At 42.6% G+C, this 6,747-nt stretch overlaps 1 pseudogene; it reads left to right on the top strand.

The window, feature by feature from the left end:
- The first annotated feature begins 5,198 nt into the window (after nucleotides 1-5,198).
- LOC141276946 (large ribosomal subunit protein uL4 pseudogene) lies at nucleotides 5,199-6,460 on the top strand (annotated as a pseudogene).
- The last annotated feature ends 287 nt before the right edge of the window (nucleotides 6,461-6,747 follow it).

Here is a 6,747-nt window from a genome sequence, read left to right as displayed (position 1 = left end):
CTTGATGAGTCTGGCTAATGATTTATCAATTTTGTTTATCTTCTCAGAGAACCAGCTTTTAGTTTTATTGATCTTTGCTATTGTTTCCTTCCTTTCTTTTTCAGTTATTTCTGATCTGATCTTTATGATTTCTTTCCTTCTGCTAACTTTGGAGTTTTTTTGTTCTTCTTTCTCTAATTGCTTTAGGTGTAAGGTTAGGTTGTCTATTTGAGATGTTTCTTGTTTCTTAAGGTAGGCTTGTATAGCTATAAACTTGCCTCTTAGAACGGCTTTTGCTGCATCCCATAGGTTTTGTTTCTAGGTTGTTTTTGATTTCCCCTTTGATTTCTTCAGTGATCTCTTGGTTATTAAGTAGTGTATTGTTTAGCCTCCATGTGTTTGTATTTTTTACAGATTTTTTCCTGTAATTGATATCTAGTCTCATAGTGTTGTGGTCAGAAAAGATACTTGATATGATTTCAATTTTCTTAAATTTACCGAGGCTTGATTTGTGACCCAAGATATGATCTATCCTGGAGAGTGTTCCATGAGCACTTGAGAAGAAAGTGTATTCTGTTGTTCTGGGATGGAATGTCCTATAAATATCAATTAAGTCCATCTTGTTTAATGTATCATTTAAAGCTTGTGTTTCCTTATTTATTTTCATTTTGGATGTCTGTCCATTGGTGAAAGTGGAGTGTTAAAGCCCCCTACTATGATTGTGTTACTGTTGATTTCCTCTTTTATGGCTGTTAGCATTTGCCTTATGTATTCAGGTGCTCCTATGTTGGTGCATAAATATTTACAACTGTTATATCTTCTTCTTGGATTGATCCCTTGATCATTATGTAGTGTCCTTCTTTGTCTCTTATAATAGCCTTTATTTTAAAGTCTATTTTGTCTGATATGAGAATTGCTACTCCAGCTTTCTTTTGATTTCCATTTGCATGGAATATCTTTTTCCATCCCCTCACTTTCAGTCTGTATGTGTGCCTAGGTCTGAAGTGGGTCTCTTGTAGACAGCATATATACGGGTCTTGTTTTTCATTCAGCCAGTGTATGTCTTTTGCTTGGAGTGTTTAATCCATTTACATTTAAGGTAATTATTGATATGTATGTCCTTACGACCATTTTCTTAATTGTTTTGGGTTTGTTATTGTAGGTCTTTTCCTTCTCTTGTGTTTCCTGCCTAGAGAAGTTCCTTTAGCATTTGTTGTAAAGCTGGTTTGGTGGTGCTGAATTCTCTTAGCTTCTGCTTGTCTGTAAAGGTTTTAATTTCTCTGTTGAATCTGAATGAGATTCTTTCTGGGTAGAGGATTCTTGGTTGTAGGTTTTTCCTTTTCATCACTTTAAATATGTCCTGCCACTCTCTCCTGGCTTGCAGTTTCTGCTGAAAGATCAGCTGTTAACCTTATGGGGATTCCCTTGTATGTTATTTGTTGTTTTTCACTTGTTGCTTTTAATATTTTTTCTTTGGATTTAATTTTTGATAGTTTGATTAATATGTGTCTTGGCATGTTTCTCCTTGGATTTATCCTGTATGGGACTCTCTGTGCTTCCTGAACTTGATTGACTATTTCCTTTCCCATATTAGGGAAGTTTTCAACTATAATCTCTTCAAATATTTTCCCAGTCCCATTTTTTTTTCTCTTCTTCCTCTGGGACCCCTATAATTCGAATGTTGGTGTATTTAATGTTGTGCCATAGGTCTCTAAGACTGTCCTCAATTCTTTTGTTGTTGTTGTTGTGGTACGCAGGCCTCTCACTGCTGTGGCCTCTCCTGTTGCAGAGCACAGGCTCCGGATGCACAGGCTCAGTGTCCATGGCTCATGGGCCCAGTGCTCCGCAGCATGTGGGATCTTCCCGGACCAGGGCACAAACCCGTGTCCCCTGAGTTGGCAGGCGGACTCTCAACCACTGCGCCACCAGGGAAGCCCCCGCATCCTTTGATAATGTAAATTTATAAGAATAATGAGCTCCTTTGGGGGATTCTTTGTTTCTCTGAACTCATTGGACTGTACTTGTTTTATTTATTTATTTTTGGCTGTGTTGGGTCTTCGTTTCTGTGTGAGGGCTTTCTCTAGTTGCGGTGAGAGGGGGCCAGTCTTCATTACAGTGCGTGGGCCTCTCACTACCGTGGCCTCTCTTGTTGCAGAGCACAAGCTCCAGACGTGCAGGCTCAGTAGTTGTGGCTCATGGGCCCAGTTGCTCCGCGGCATGTGGTATCCTCCCAGATCAGGGCTCGAACCCATGTCCCCTGCATTAGCAGGCAGACTCTCAACTACTGCACTACCAGGGAAGCCCCTGTACTCATTTTAATGTAGTATTGTTTTGAAACCAGAAAACAGCAACAAAACTAGACCTCCTCCCTTTTCAAGCCCTCACACTGCTTACGGGGACCAACAAAAACAGTTACACTCAAACATTGTCAGTTTCAATTTCTATTCCCTGATGAAGATGAAATCTGATTGGTACCATGGCAACACGTTGCCTGGAGCATTCAATAGGTATTACTTGTGCACAATCTCGCTCACAAATTCTCTTTATAAGTGTTAGGAGAGGTGTGATCTTCTCTAGAATGCACTAAATTAAAAAAAGGCTGAAGAAAATCCAATTAGTATTTCCAGAAGTACCTTTCTGGGGTCTGATAATATCAGATTACTGTTTCACATTCCCCCCCCCCCCCCATATTCACTAGATGCAGGCAAAGCATTAGACATCCTGACAAGCATCAAGTAATTGGAGAATTGAGGCACCACTGGGGCATGGAGGCGCAATGAACTTATGGAGTTCTGGTGTTTTTCTTTGACTTTTGATATTTCAGTTTGTTGACTTTTTCTACCTTCCTTCCTTCCTTCCTTCCTTCTTTCCTTCCTTCTTTCCTTCCTTCCTTCCTTCCTTCCTTCCTTCCTTCTTTCCTTCCTTCCTTCCTTCCTTCCTTCCTTCCTTCCTTCCTTCCTTCCTTCCAGGAAGAAGCAGTGATGTAGTATTCCTAATTCCCTGAATTGGTAGTACAGTCTTGGCGGTAAGGTTGATATCTTAGTTATAAATGATCTGTTTTCTCATTGTTTGTACCAAGACATCAGAGTTAACTATTCCCCATGTGATGTAAGAGGATGCTTCTTGAGTACCTGCCATATACTGGGTCTGATTCAGGGCATTTGTCCTTCACGATGTCTCAGCAAATTCTTCCAGGTGCCTTTCTTATGAGGTAGGGATTGCTTTCCCCACTCCTCTGATGAAGAAATAGATGCAGACAAGTAGCGAAATGAGCCGCAGCTCAAAGTTATTAGGTGGTGGAGCCAAGATCACAACACAGTCTGTTGAATCTGAACTCTCTTTCCATTCTGTTCCTTGAGGAGGCAGCCTGCATCTCTCTTTCATCCTCTGGGTGGTGGTGGAGGTTGGGGACAAGTGTCATCGTCATTAGGCATTATGACTTTCAAATATTGTGTTATAACTTGAGAAGCAGTCTGTCATGCCCTTTACCTTAAATACCATTTGCATTAGCACCCCCCAAAATGAAATAGTAAGGTACACATCTAACAAAATATGTACAATATCTATATGAAGAAAGCTATAAAACTCTAATGAAAGAAATCAAAGAACTAAATAAATGGAAAGGTATGCCATGTTCATGGAAGAAAAAAAAGAAGACCCAATATTGGCAAGATGTCAGTTCTTCCCCACTTGATCTCTAGATTCAATTCAATCCCAATCAAAATCCCAGCAAGTAATTTCGTGGATATTGATAAACTAATTCTAAAGTTCATGTGGAGAGGCAAAAGACCCAGTACAACCAATGTAATACTGAAGGAGAAGAACAAAGTTGGAGGACTGACCCTACCCAACTTCAAGATTTTCTATAAAGCCCCAGTAATCAAGAAGTGTGATACTGGTGAAAAACTGACAAACAGATCAATAGAACAGAATGGAGGGTCTAGAATAGGCCCATATAAATGCAGTCAATTGATGTTTGACAAAGGAGCAAAGGCAATAGAGAAAAGATAGTCTTTCCAACAAGTAGTCCTGGAACAACTAGACATCCACGTGCAACAAAAATGGAATCTAGACACAAACCGTATAAACTTCATAAAACTTAACTTAAAATGGATCACACTAAATGCAAAATGCAACACTATAAAACCCTTAGCAGATAACATAGGAGAGAATTTAGATGACCTTGAGTATAGTGATGACTTTTTAGAAGCAACACCAAAGGCATGAGCCATAGAATAATGGATAAGCTGAAATTCATTAAAATGAAAAACGCCTGCTCTGTACAAAACACCATCAAGAAAACAAAATGAGGGCTTCCCTGGTGGTGCAGCGGTTGAGAGTCCGCCTGACGATGCAGGGGACACGGGTTCGTGTCCCGGTCTGGGAAGATCCCAAATGCCGCGGAGCGGCTGGGCCCGTGAGCCATGGCCGCTGAGCCTGTGCGTCCGGAGCAACGGGAGAGACCACAACAGTGAGAGGCCCGCGTACCGCAAAAAAAAAAAAAAAAAAAAGAAAACAAAATGACAAGCCACAGACTGAGAGAAAGTATTTGCAACAGACAACTGATAAAGGATTATTATTCAAAATATACAAAGAACCCTTAAAACTCAACAATAAAAAAATACAACAACCCAACTCAAAAAATGGGTGGAAGACCTTAACAGACACCTCACCAAAGAAGAAATACAGATGGCAAAAAAGCATATAAAAAGATGCGCCAGATCATGTGTCATCAAGAAAATGCAAACTAAACCAGCAGTGAGATACCACTATACACCTACGAAAATGGCCCAAATCCAAAACACTGATAACATCAAATGCTGGCGAGGAATTGTCATTCATTGCTGGTGGGAATGCGAGACGGTACAGCCGCCCTGGAAGACAGTTTGGTGGTTTCTTACAAAACTAAACATACTTTAATCATATAATCCTTGATATTTTCCTAAAGGAATTGAAAGACTTATGTCCACACAAAAACCTGCACACAAACGTTTACAGCAGCTTTATTCGTAGTTGCCAAAACTTGGAAGCAACCAAGATGTCCTTCAGTAGGTGAATGGATAAATAAACTGTGGTCCATCCAGACAGTGGAATACTGTTCAGCGCAGAAAGAGATGAGCTCACAAGCCATGAAGAGACATGGAGGGACCTTAAACGCATATGACTTATTTTCCTGTGGGAGCCGCCAGGGTGAGAGGAGCATGGCCTTCTAATCTCCCTGCCTGGCGTGTGCTCGTCCACTGATATCAGTGTACTCCGAAAAGGGGGAGTCCTCTGGCAAAAATGTCACTTTGCCTGCTGTGTTCAAGGCTCCCACTCGACCAGATATTCTGAACTTTGTTCACACCAACTTGTGCAAAAACAACACACAGCCCCATGCTGTCAGTGAATTAGCAGGTCATCAAACCAGTGCTGAGTCTTGGGTACTGGCAGAGCTGTGGCTCGAATTCCCAGGGTTCAAGGTGGCAGGGCTCACCACTCTGGCCAGGGTGCTCTTGGAAATATGTGTCCTGGGGGCCACATGTTTGCGCCAACCAAGACCTGGCGACGCTGGCACCGCAGGGTGAATACAACACCAAAGGGATATGCCATCTGCTCTGCACTGGCTGCCCCGGCGTTAGCAGTGCTAACGTGTCTAAAGGTCATCGTATTGAGGAAGTTCCTGAACTTCCTTTGGTGGCTGAAGATAAAGATGAAGGCTACAAGAAGACCAAGGAGGTTGTTTTGCTTCTGAAGAAACTTAAAGCCTGGAATGATACCCAAAACGTCTAGGCCTCCCAGCAAATGAGACCTGGCAAAGGCAAAATGAGAAACCGTCGTCGTATCCAGCGCAGGGGACCCTGCATCATCTGTAATGGGCGCGTCATCAAGGCCTTCAGAAACATCCCTGGAATTACTCTGCCTAATGTGAGCAAACCGAACCTTTTGAAACTGGCTCCTGGGGGGCATGTGCGACGCTCCTGCATTTGGACTGAAAGTGCTTTTCCGCAAGTTAGAGGAGCTGCACGGTACTTGGCGTAAAGCTGCTCCCCTCAAGAGCAGCTACAACCTCCCCACGCACATGACACTCAGTACAGACCTTAGCAGCATCTTGAAAAGCCCAGAGATCCAAAGAGCTCTCCGGGCAGCACGCGAGAGGATGCATCAGAGTCCCGCAGAGAAGTCCAATGAAAAGCCTGAGAATCACGCTGAAGCTAAACCCACATGCAAAGACCACGCGCCGGAGCACCGTTCTTCGCCAGACCAAGTACCACAAAATCCGGATGGATAGGGCAGGAACAGCACTAGAAGCTAGATCAGATGAGAAGGGGCTTCCAGGCAAGAGCCTGTGGTGGGGAAGAAAGGAAAGGAGGCTGTTGGCATTAAGAAGCAGAAGAAGCCTCTGGTGGGAAAAAAGGCTGCAGTGACCAAGAAACCAGCAGCTGAAAAGAAGCTCACAGAAAAGAAACCCACCTCAGAGCAAAAGAAGGCTGCTGCATAACCTTAAATTTGCTTATTACGTAGAGGTGAAATCATGTGGGACAGCTGACTTTGAATAAAGACCTGATTTTAAAAAAATGCATATGACTTAAGTGAAAGAAGCCTATCTGAGAAGCCTCCAGACTGTGATTCCAGCTATATGACATCCTGCAAAGGGAAAAGCTATGGAGACAGTAAAAGGATCAGCGGCTGCCAGGGATTGCGGGGAGGGAGGGATGAACAAGAGGAGAACGTAGGATTTTTAGGGCAGTGAAAATACTCTGTATGATATTATAATGATGGATATAG

The sequence above is a fragment of the Tursiops truncatus genome, chromosome 17, assembly GCF_011762595.2.
Source record: "Tursiops truncatus isolate mTurTru1 chromosome 17, mTurTru1.mat.Y, whole genome shotgun sequence".
Lineage (NCBI taxonomy): Eukaryota > Metazoa > Chordata > Mammalia > Artiodactyla > Delphinidae > Tursiops > Tursiops truncatus.
Note: the sequence above shows the minus strand (reverse complement) of the source record. Positions and strands in the feature narration are given on the sequence as shown.